Source organism: Mercenaria mercenaria, chromosome 13 (genome assembly GCF_021730395.1).
Source record: "Mercenaria mercenaria strain notata chromosome 13, MADL_Memer_1, whole genome shotgun sequence".
Classification (NCBI taxonomy): Eukaryota; Metazoa; Mollusca; class Bivalvia; order Venerida; family Veneridae; genus Mercenaria; species Mercenaria mercenaria.
The window spans coordinates 72030167-72043600 of NC_069373.1; the positions used below are offsets into that span (position 1 = coordinate 72030167).

At 33.1% G+C, this 13434-nt stretch overlaps 1 protein-coding gene across 1 annotated transcript in view; it reads left to right on the plus strand.

The window, feature by feature from the left end:
* The first annotated feature begins 7075 nt into the window (after positions 1–7075).
* The window catches only part of LOC123528942 (uncharacterized), a 36554-nt gene continuing 30195 nt past the window's right edge, over positions 7076–13434 (plus strand). The window contains exon 1 of the mRNA XM_053522224.1: positions 7076–7166. The gene's annotated coding sequence lies outside the window, so the exon portion shown is untranslated. The remainder of the gene's footprint in view (positions 7167–13434) is intronic.

A 13434-nucleotide genomic window follows, 5' to 3' on the forward strand; every position in this document is an offset into this window, starting at 1 on the left:
CACTGCCAACAACATCAGGCATCAATGTTGGGCGGTTACCAAAACCGGCCTTAAACCAGCGGTTTTAACCGGATAAAACCGCCTCGGTCAATAATCCCTGAAGAGGTCAATACCGGTCAATACTGGTCGATTGGTCAATACTGGTCAATAGGTCAATACTGACTGTTAAGATATTTTGCAAAGTTTATAAGCAATTCTAACACGACCAGCAAATAACCTACATACATGCAGAGCAAAATCCATCTCGGGTTATTCTGCAATAAACCATTCGCGTGCAATGACGTCATCCGATCCAGGTTGGTAAATACTGGTTGAATTTCTACTGGTCATTGAACATTTTCTGTTAGATTAGATTACAAAGATACATTATTTTTCTACAAAAGTGTCACAAAAGTGGAAAAACTGCTAATTTAAATGAACTTAATTTGTAGAAAGTATTTCATACACTGTATAGGAGTAAGTGTTTGATTCACAAGTGATAAATCTAATTATTTTTACTGGTATCTGGAACAACTGATACGTATTGGACCTTCCTAATGTTATTCATTTCTTGAAATTGGTGGTGGAATTCTATACTTAAACAAAATGATTATAATAAAAAGGAAAAAAAGACATTTAGGTTACATATACGCTGCCGCCATGATCACGTGCTAAGATATACTTTGGTATACGCTTTCATTTAATTACCCATAATTTATAATCTAACGGTTAACATCGAATGATCAATCAGACACATATATATTTTTAATAAACTGTGACTGTCAGTAACAGATCAAAGGATTATAATTATGGGATAACTTTCTTATAAAAAGGTGAAACAAATAATTATGATGTATTCTATGGTCATCGATCAAAATGCTGTCTTAATTGATCTTACCATTTTTTAAATAACATAACATAACATATAAGTGCAGCAATACTCTTGGTTACTATTTGCCGAGCTGTCAGTTTTAATCACTTGACTATAAATGTTTGGCTTTATCAAATGTTCAAAGTATTTAAATATTTTTGTTGATATATAGGGATTTCTATATGCATCAAATAATAAAACACCGTTTCAAAATGTTCTTCATGATATGTTATGTTATGTTATGTTAAGTAAAATACTCTTTTGTATAAATAATATATACGTAATTTAGTTGTGCAAGTAATCTATAACGTCTGATGAAAGTAATGCACGAATAATTTATAAAATAAAAATAACATCGATGCTTATTTAAACAGCAAATTGATTAAAACTTTCAACATTATTAGATATTAAAGATATTTAACACTCAAAGACTTTCCCTTTTTGAAAATATATATTATATATATAAACAACCTAACGTATTTTCCGTAAATTGTGACATTTTCGAGCTATTTTACAAATAATTTCCAATAACTACCGTTTTTAGTCATTTATATTGAAAGACATCATTACCAAGAATTCTTTGTTGTTAGTATTTTCTTAAACCCCTCTATTTCTATATCGTCAGCATTTTAATCGCCTCTATCAAAGAAGTATAAAATACATTTATTTTTATAGCTCTTTGCCTCTATATATGTTACGCGCATATAGCCAATCTGCGCATTTGGTAAATCGCGCAGCGCAAATAACCAATTTGTTATCTGCGCAACGATTTGTAAATCGGGCAACCATATATATTTCTTATATGCGCAGGGTAACTGTCTTGCGCGTTTGGTAAATGAGTCTGCGCTTTTAACATATGGATGATATCTCCCGATAAAATTGAATATTATTAGAAGGTTAGACTTTTAGGCTTACATAAAACTGTTTAATATTAAAACTGACGGTGATCAGGCACGCCTAAAGGTGTGAATTGACTGTGCTTTATTTGTAAAGAACATTTTTTTTAAAGTAAATGAGCGTACTTATGCTGTAATTTCAATGAGATGCTCACGTCCCTGGTAGTTTATGGACTAAAAATTTCTGTTGACGGTATTAAGAGTCATTTGTCATAGGTGTTGAAAAACTTTAAAATGATACAAAATATCCAAAGTATATTTAATAACACAAGTTTTTTTTATTTATTTATTTTTTTTAAACTTTTAAACGCCGTAGCCAGTGCGGGATGTCGATCCAGCGCTAATATCAAATTCTGAAATGACACCGATATTTTACATTATATATTGATCATTTCTTACAGATCGTATTGATATTTTTTAATGTTTTGTAGTACAAAAGAGTAATTTTCGCCAGAACGTGAACGAATTTTTGTTGCTGCGCAAGATGTGTCCTGCGCTAATAGAAAATCTGGAAATTACTCTGATAATATGAATAACTGCCATAAACCATGCTAACATTTACATTGTTTAACAATTACAGACTGATATTGCAAATCTTGGTTTTAAAAATGTGTCATAAATTTATTTCAACATCAGTAAATTCATGGGAGTCGGTCACCAGGTTTCAATATCTTCAGTATGATACAATATGCAATAAAACTCAAACATGCGTGAAGGTGTGATTTCCTTCGGATAGCCACATCGTCCTCTCTATTCTATTTATTACTAAAGTATTTTTACTTCATTCGATCACACGCAGTCATTTTTACCGGATATAGAACATAAAGGAGACTTACATAAAAGACTGAATTGCCACACACTTACCACAATTCACCATATCGCTTTTTTTATCATATTAAAAAAGCGCAATTCTTTTTTACCAACGTGAGAATCTCTCTTGATATGGCCGAGATTAAAAATAAAACAAAAATAAGCAGAATTAAAAGACGATTCTTACAGATCTTTTTTTACGTATATCATTTTTAATGCTTTATAGTGAGACAGATAGAATATTTCAATTCTAAAAGATACTATTTATGTAACTTCATAAAAAATCTTTTCGGAGTATGAAAAAAAGATAGAAGTGTGATTTCCGTCATAACGAGAACGAAATATTACATTTGTTATCTGCGCAAGATGTGTTTGCCCTGCGCTATTAAAAGTCTGAAAATAATCCTGATAACTTGGATATCTTTCATAAACCATGCTAACTTTATTACTGTTTTGTGATTACAGGCTGTAAGTGTAGCTTTTGCCAAATGAATATTTTGTTACATCTGTATCTTGCGCGGGATGTCGGCCTTGCGCTAATAAAAAATCTGGAAATGATCCTGATTACTTGAATATCTTTCATAAACCATGCTACATTTAACTTTGTTTTATGGTTACAGACTAAAGTTGTAGCTTTTGCAAAGCAAATGTAATTTTAATTCTGTAACCCGCGCGGGATGTCAGTTCTGCGCTCATAGCAAATCCTGAATTTAAATATATTTAATTTATAAAACATATCATTTATATACCTTTTAAAAATGTAGTAGAGAGAAACAAGAGTGGTTTCCGTCATAACGAAAACGAAAAATTATATGTTTATCTGTGCAAGACGTATGTCCTGCGCTAATAGAAAGTTTTAACATTACTCCGATAATTTCATACGCTATGTCAACTTTAATTTTGTTATTACAATTACAGACTAAAATTGTAGCTAGAATATAAAGTTACTTCTACATAATTCGCGGGATGACGGTCCTGCACTAATAGCAATTCCTGAAATGCCAACAATATACCAAATATATGTCATTTCTTACAATTCTAATTGATATTTTTTTCATGGTTTTATAATGCAAAATAAATAGAATAACGAGTAAATTCCATCAAAAGGTGCACCAAAGTTTACATTTTGTAGCTGCGCAAAATGTGTGTCCTGCTTTAATAAAAAATCTGAAAATTACTCTGTTTACTAGAATATCTTTCATAAACCATGTAAATTTTATTATTGTTTTACGGGCTGAAAGTCTAGCTTTTGCCAAAATGAATACCTTGTTACATCTGTAACCGGCGCGGGATATCGGTCCTGCGCTAATAGCAAATCCTGAAATGATGCCGAAACTTCAAATATATAATTTCATTTCTAAAGCATTCTATTTATGTACTTTTTTCTAAGAAAAAAAAGAAGAAACAAACTGTTTTTGTGGTAGAAAATAAATAGAAAAAGGAGTGAGTTCTGTCATGAATAGTACAAAATATTACTTTTTTCTCTGCGCAAGATATGTGTCCTGCGCTATAAAATGGAAAATCCGGATATCACTCCGATAGCTTTAACTTTGCTTTACGGGTCCAAACTAAAATTATAGTTTCTGCAAAGCGGAATATAACGTTACATCTGTAACCTGCGCGGGATGTCAGTCCTGCGCTTATAGCTAATTTGACCCTTATCATGCTGGACACGATTGATTCCGCCTTTGCTACTCGTTGAGTTGGTCGGCATACACGTGGTTAAACAGTTAAAATTATGGAAAGAAAAAAATATGTCATTTCCTTTGCGTATATAGTTGATTATTCGTGAACTTGTGATTCAATCAGTGTTTTTTTTTAAATTGGTGACGTAATACTACAATAAACATTTGTTGGCTATAAACTCTCGATAAACAGAAGAGAAAAGAACATATCTTTTATTAGCTTTGTACATAATACATCAAAAATATAGAATTGACATTTGCATAACATATAGTATTACATCAGGTCTGACTAAATGATAAAATTATAATAAATTTACAGATTATGAAAAGGATGATCATATAAAGCGCAAACTATATGGACAGGCGATCTATGAAAATGTATATATTATCTTGCTTTGATGATAAATCGTCTGTAGCGAATTCCTGTGAATGTTCAGTATTAGAAAATAGTGTTTATTTCCTTAACCTTTTAAAGTACTAAGCAATACATTTGATAGTTGTGAAAGATAGTAAATAGACTAAAGTTTAGAAAAGATCACTTTTAGCAAAGAAATATTCCTGTTTTGTTGAATTTATTCAGTAACCTGTACAACTGATAATACATCTCATTACAATCCAGATGAAAGTTGCTTTTAAATGCAATACTGGTATGCTTAAGTCTGATGTAATTAAGTTTAATATTTTCAAGCAGTGATAGTAAACAAGTAAACATGGAAATCAACTGTACTATATCAGGGTGTGTTATTTGTGCAAATTTTGTCACTTTATATGTTTTATTCTAATATGCCTGCCTCTGTTAACGTCAAAGATTTTGTTGCGACAAAGAAAAAGCGCTTGTATATTTATCTACTGTTTTAGATTAAAGGCATACTAGTATTGGAATCGAAATGATTTATAGCAAAACCATGTTTTAACACTCTTTATAAACTCGGGCGTTCATACGTCGTACAAAAAAAATCACTCGGGATGCGCCCTCATGATATTATTAAGCCCGACGTATAACAGCCCGTCGTGCATAAACATACATAGACATACATCTGCGCAGATAAAAAATGTAATATTTCGTTCTCGTTATGACAGAAATCACTCTTTTTCTAATCATTTTTTACAGTATTTATTTGAAAGTTACATAAATAGTATGTTTTATGAATGAAATATATTTGAAATACAGTGTAATTTCAAACTTTGCTATTAGCGCAGGACCGACCTCCCACGCAAGTTACAGGTGTAACATTATAGATCCATTTAGGAAAACTATAGTTTTAGTCTGTAATCGTAAATCAACGTAAAAGTTAATATGATTTATAAAAGTTATTCAAGTTATCAGAGTAATTTCCAGATTTATTATTAGCGCAGACACACATCTTGCGCAGATAAAAAATGTAATATTTCGTTTTCGTTATGACAGACATCACTCTTTTTCTATTCATTTTTTACAGTATTTATTTGAAAGTTACATAAATAGTGTGTTTTATGAATGAAATATTTTGAAATACAGTGTAATTTCAAACTTTGCTATTAGCGCAGGACCGACCTCCCACGCAAGTTACAGGTGTAACATTATAGATCCATTTAGGAAAACTATAGTTTTAGTCTGTAATCGTAAATCAACGTAAAAGTTAATATGATTTATAAAAGTTATTCAAGTTATCAGAGTAATTTCCAGATTTATTATTAGCGCAGACACACATCTTGCGCAGATAAAACATGTAATATTTCGTTCTCGTTATGACAGAAATCACACTTTTTCTAATCATTTTTTACAGTATTCATTTGAAAGTTACATAAATAGTATGTTTTATGAATGAAATATATTTGAAATATAGTGTAATTTCAAACTTTGCTATTAGCGCAGAACCGACCTCCCACGCAAGTTACTGGTGTAACATTATAGATCCATTTAGATTTGTAAAAAAAATTATATAGTTTTAGTCTTTAATCGTAAACCAAGTAAAAGTTAATATGATTTATAAAAGATAGTCAAGTTATCAAAGTAATTTCCAGATTTTCATTTAGCGCAGGGCACCGAACACATATCTTGTGCAGCTACAAAATATAAAATTTCGTTTACGTTTTGATGAAAATAAGGTCTACTCTTTATTCAATCGATTTTGTACTATAAAATAATAATAGTAATATATATACGATCTGTAAGAATTTTCTTTTAATTCTGTGACTTTTTTATTTCATCTTTTATCTTAGACATGTTGAGAGATATGCTCCCGTTGGTAAAAAGAATATTATTGTGAAATTTCAAGATATTTCAATATAATAAAAACGATATTTTGCTAAATGTGTGCTCGGGTGAAGTAGAAAATTATAAAAACAGCCTAAAACATACCAGAGGACGACCTGTGCAAGCCGGAGGAAATCACACCTTCACGCATGTTTGGGTTTTATTGCATCTTGTATAAGATCGGAGGTATTGAAACCTGGTGACCGATCACTGCCGTGAATTTACTGATGTAAAAACAAATTTATGACACATAATTTAAGTACCAAGATATTCAGCATTTGACATCTATATTTATTAATAAATTGACCAACTACATGATTTATCAAACACGAAATGCAAATTTCTGATATATAAAGTTACATTTGTTATTTGCGCTGCGCATTTGGTAAATCGCGCAGGTTAAATTTATCCTGCGCAACGATTGGTAAATCGTTGCGCATATAACCAACGTAAAAATATTTGTTATATGCGCTGCGCGTTTGGTAAATAGCGCAGATTGGTTATTTGCGCTCAACATATATAATATCGTCAGCATTTTCCTTCTTTGTGTATATTGTCAGCACTGCGCGTCAGCATTTTAGCCTGTGCCGACCTATGACGTCATCCAGTATTTGAATACGGACAACAACAACAGAAACAAACAACACGGAAGTTTCAACATCGCTTGAAATCCTTATTTTCTCTACACTGTAAGACTCTTATTTGTGAAAATATTATTTAATAATAACTGTGTTAATATTTCACATTAGAGCTCTAAATTTCCGTTTGAATATTGCGGTATTATAACGATGATATCAATTCGTACCTTGATCAGGTCGGAGATCATCACAAATCGGTGTGTTATCTACAAATCTGTAGTTAACACACCAATCAGTAGTTATCAGTAACTACCGATCTGTAGATACACAATATATAAATCTAGAAATTTTCATTTTAAAGGTTTGTTTTCATCATCCGGAAAATGTCTATCCTTCAACAAGTTTTATCAGAGGCAAGTCTCCGATAATGACCATATCGACATTATTGATAAATCCGGTTTTCCGGTATTTCCGTACATAGGGTCAGGGGGGTCGGCGAGATTAACCGATATAAAGACCGTGTACTCTATGAGCGATTATTTTTGCCAGAAGATAAGAATTTATGAAAGATCTTACTTTCTCACAATGGAAATACTATTCTACGACTTCGGCAACATTGTTTTTTGCAAAAATAATCTGTTTATCTTGAACAATGCAAAAAATTTCACACCTTCGGTATCGAGCCACGGAAGCGGCAGTGTAGAATAAAAGATAAAATTTCAAAAATAAAGTAAACTTTGAGGATATTTTTGCTATATCTTAATTACAACAATGTTTAATGATAGTCTGCAATACTTTTTTTATTCATTTTCTTTGTTTAAAACTTTAAAAAAGGATAATCTAAACACTACCGCCATGTAGCGTAATGGCCGATACCCCCCTCACCGTGAAAACGGGAACGGGCGTTTATTAGTGGTTTATACCGGAAAACGGGATTTTATCCATAATGTCGATATCGTGAATATGTCTAAATTTAATTTCAACAACGAATATTGAAGATACAGAAGCAGAAAACAAATTGACGTTTAATTTCTAAATGCATTTTACTTGTAAAAATCTCAAGCAAAAAGCTGTTATTTTAGTTATTTTCACTTTGCAATTTTCCATTCCTATCCCCTGTCCGCCATCTTGTAAAGTATATAATGTAACACTGCTCGTGATTGGCTACTTTTACCGAAATCTTCAGGCTCACGTCAAAAGGTCGCTAAGTACGGAAGACGGGTATGGGTAAAAATCGCGAATGCCTTTGTGACATTGAAAGTTTTGCATATACATATTTAACTGTTTCATAAAGCTTTTGCTAAAGATTGTCGGCTATATCTTTATAAAATAAATTGTCAATAGATATATCTTTAGTCATTAATTAATGATTTAAGCAATGGGGAGGGCCTAGATAATGTTGGAATAACTTTTGGCCAAACCCAATTGTATGTATTTGATTTAATGAGTGTATAAATATGATGTATACATGTTTGAATATATATATACAATAAAATATGATTAAACTAAGGTTTAAGCAATACTCGTATATGTAGCTAATTAAAATTATTAATTGCACGATTTTTTAATGAAAGGTTTAGACTATTACTTTCTATAAATACTTGCTTAATATTAAGTAGGAGCATGGAATGGGGGAATATATAATATTATATGCCTTCCAGTCTAAATAAATTTGGAAAAAGAAGAACTGATTAGTTCAAATAAAGGGAATAGCCTGCTTGAAAGGGAATTTAAATGCATTGGTAATTTGGTTCTTATACCATATTTATTGACAATCTTGAACGTTTAAATTTTTCTCGACTGATCAACCATTTTTGCACCCCGCCCCACCCTCCACCAACAGCACTGGAAGATAGATACTAAGATAGATAACAGTGATTATTAGGCTGTTTTGGGGCCGGAATGTGGCCCCTTTCCCATATTTCTCAAAGAAATTCCACTGAAAAAAGATACATATATTATCCCAACCACCAAAACCCTTTCCACCTTTCTAGATCGACATGATAATCTAAATTGTACCATTGAAGACATGAGGCAATGTACTTTTAAATAATTATCTTTCTTTGTGCAACATATCTATGAAATATATTGTTTTTATCACAACGCAATGGTTACGGCGCAGTTTTCACCTCCTTACGGGCACGGCCACCATTCCCCAAAAAACTTAAAAATAAACAGTGGATAATACTGCATTGCAACTATTATATGTAAAACTTATATATCAAATAAATAATGTATTTCATACTGTAACGGTAGACTAATGTATGCTCCTGTTTGTACACCATACTTCTACTTGCAACAGCATCCAAAAATAACTCGTTACATAAAATGCATTATGGGAAAGCGCTCAGGATCACTGCAAAGAATGGATCAACAGCATGGAAATGCTGTAGGTGTTTTAAATGCAAATTTAAGCGTTATTATAAAGTGGTTTTAATTGATTTTAATGGCTGCATTTGTGTAAAATTGAAATTATGATGTTTGAAAAATGCAAAAAACGGAAGATACTATTCCTCAGAACTGTTTAAAATAACTTTGTTCCGATAGCGGAAGTTGATACAAATTATTGCAAGCGTTCCCCAACACCCGGGTTTTTTTGTTTACAAAATTAAAAAGGGTATTTTAATTCTTTATTCTTATTTATCTACAGATCGGTAGTTACTGAAAACTATTGATTGGTGTGTTAACTACAGATTTCAGGGTTTTTTTTTATTCTATAGCAGAGGCCGAATATCGGCCTCGTCCCCCAGCCGAGGATTTCCCCCACAGCCAAGGATTTCCCCTACCGCAGTCGAAATTCCCCTACGTCCGAAATTCCCCCCTCCAAAATCGTAAACAAAGCAATGGAGATTACTCCCAGCGATTTTCCCGACCGAATATCGGACCCGTTCACAATTGCAGACGGTCTTTCACAATTTTCAATGGGTGTGGAAACCTTTAGAAATAGTAGAAAAATGTTTGAAGAGCGTTCAGTGGACCCGAGGTTCCGGTTTTGACCAGCGAAAATCGATAAAAACTCGTATCTGACCCGCACATAATATGCCGTGGGCGTCTGCTTGTCTCGCGGTAATACTCTTTGATGCGTAACGAGTTCGAAAGCTCTGCCCCTTGTCAATCAAAATCCCAGTGAACTTCATACTGTTTGTCGACACCAGCGTAAGTATGACAGTAGGCGGAGCGTCGTATGTTAATTAGCTACTGACAGATGTCAATCACGCCACGCGCCGACTGACACGTGGTTATCATCAGTATGTAATAGGAGAGATCGTGTTTGTATACAAATTCTATTTTTAGAACTGATAAGACAGTGATCGGGTGGGCAGAAACCGACCGTCCATGTTTTTTGTAAACAGTGATGTTTTTCTAACGGTCTAAACTTTCTTAAAACACAAATTACATAAATAATTTTTTGATCAATGGAAGGTTATAAAACAAGCAATTTATTGATTACTTTTAATTGTTATTTCGAAATAAAATGGATTAATTATGAACGCTTAACTTACACTGTTTTTCTAAAGGTTGTGAAAATCACTACGCCGCTTTTAAAATTATATGTCATTTAAAACGGTTATTGATTGAAAAAAGATATTTGGATACAAAAATATGAAGATTGTTAGTATTTCAAATCTTTTTGAATTTTGAAAATCCATAAATGAGCAAAAAAGTTATTAAAAATTAAAAATTCTGATTCAATACACAAACGGTGTTAAAATCATTTGTTTTGCCAACCACCAGATAAACAGATGTTAACGCGTGACGTCACGGCGATCTCTCCTATATAGATGATTGATAAACAATGCAGCGTCAGATTATTGTGTTTGTACCTCTTGTTAATTAGCGGTAACAGCTTATGCTGTATTGTGTAATATGTGTTGTTAATTTAAAGTTATTATTTTATGTGCTTGATTCGATTAAATAAGCCGGTCGGCCGTTACGCAAATTTATTATCTTTGCCGAGGTATTTTGCTAGAGCAAAATAAAATATAAATGTTTTAAGTAATCAGATATTATAAGTACGGAATAGTTCTGGTGAAAAGATGAAATTTAAAACGGGTATTTTATCAAGAATTTTTAATGTTTGCTTTCGTTTTTTCATATTTGTCACACGTTTTCGCGATCGTGATTTTCGGACTTTTTTATCCTTTCTTACAAGATTTTCTAGTACAATTGAAATAAAAAGCCAACAAAAGTATGCATTTAATAATAATATGATGACTCTTGCAAAAGCAACTCTTATTTTAAAGCATTTTTTGTGAATAAAAGCATGTGACCTTTAAATATTCAATGATTTGAGCATTTCAACTCTCCCCACCCACCTTGTTACAATGATAAGTGAACATTAGTGCAAGTCCATCTATTGCTAAGTGACAGTGTGTATAGTTGCTAAAAGTTGCAAGAATATGTAATAAAAACATAGTTTAAAGTGTTTATTATGCATAATTGTAAATTCCCCCCTGAGTGAAAAAATTCCCCAAAACTGCTCGTCGCGCGCTATTTTCTTCCCCCAGTGACAGGCTGGGGCCTCTTCCCCCAGTCGTAAAAAAAACCCCTGGATTTGTAGATAACGCACCGATTTGTGATGATCTCCGACCTGTTGATAAACTCGTACCAAATTGTGGATTCTAAAACAAATTGTTCCTTGTTAAATAATGTAAACATAAATAGGTGCATATATATGTATGAAATTTAAAGACTGAAATCGAACTGTGCTGGAAATATGTACAGTAAACTCTTCTCCGTAGGACGTTTCAAATGTGTTTCTTATATCATGAGTTTGTTTGTTCACAGGAGTCTGAAATTCTATCAATAAGACCATAGAAGTCATATTTACAAAAAATACCCCTACTGTATATATATAAAATAAACACCAGGAATGAAACGTCAAAAAACCCGGGTCCCCTGAAAATACGCACGGAACACAGGGTGATCGCAATTTAGCGAGCGTGGTGAAGAAATAACACTAAAATACACCTACCACACTCGACAGTATTCAAATCTGATGCACTTTACGAGAGTAATCAGACATTTTCTGAGATTTTCCGAGATTTTCAGCTGTCGCCGAAGCCATTCGCTGACGTCACAACAATAACAACAATTACAGCTCCGAGCTAAAGATAAAATACTTATTTTATCCTTTAAAATTTGTACATCGAGTAAATAAGTATTAGAATATTTATTTGAATGCTGTCGAGTGTGGTAGGTGTATTTTAGTGTTATTTCTTCACCACGCTCGCTAAATTGCGATCACCCTGTGTTCCGTGCGTATTTTCAGGGGACCCTGAGTTTTTGACGTTTCATTCCTGGTGTTTATTTTATATATATAGGGGTATTTTTTTTGTAAATATGACTTCTAAGGTCTTATTGATAGAATTTCAGACGCCTGTGGTTTGTTAAACTTAAAGGCAGTGGCGTTCGGTAACTGGACCGCTAGACCCGGACTCTAGGGTTACCGGACCTCTAGACAACTCTTACAGGGCTGGCTAGAGGTCCGGTTATCAATATGAATACTGAGAACAGTATTAACAAAGAGCTAGGAGACTATATTTTATCTTTAAAAACGGAAGTTTGTTCTCTTATTTTTCTTGTTGTTTTAAATACATGTACATGGTATCCCCCCACCCCCACATTTTTTTCCATTTTTATGCTCCCCAAAGGTAGCCTTTCTCATTTGGCTTATCGGGATGACTTATTATCTGATATTGTTACCCCTCTAAGCCTTACCCGTATCGTTATAGATCTGCATTTTACTGTTAGGAAAATAAAGACATTAAGAAGTCCATAAGAACTTACTTGCTTTAATAAATTAAACATTAATATTCATGTTGAAACTTCAAATGGGTTGAATTTAATTCATAATTTTAAAAAAGAGACTTAAATCTTCGAAAATATGATGTGACAGGTGCAAGGAGATATCTACCCTGACACTGGTTTCAATAAACAACAGACTGCCGATGACACTAAATTGCAGAAACAAAACACAAAATATACATTCATAAAATGTCAGCCAGGCAAGTTTATGCTTTCTTCTTCTCGTTCGCAACTATGCTGTCAGACCAGTAGCCTCGATGAAACTTATGGTTTGCCGCAGATCCTCAATGCCTCCATACAGTTTCTGGTGAATTGAGGTATCTATCGGCCAAGTCGCAGCTCGCTCCTGGTCATGCCTTTTGCATCTCTGAAGTATATATCTCCGCAGTCTGATCTTCTTCACCACATGGACAAGTTGGTGATGGTGCCAGTGTGTCTGTATTTCTTGTACATGTGAGCATTGAGCTTGTTGTGCCCTGAGCTAAGCCTGACCAGCATCACTTGTTCAGACCGATCAAGGAGATGAAAAGCATCTTCCTCTATCCTTGGTCTCGTTAGTACCTTGATGATG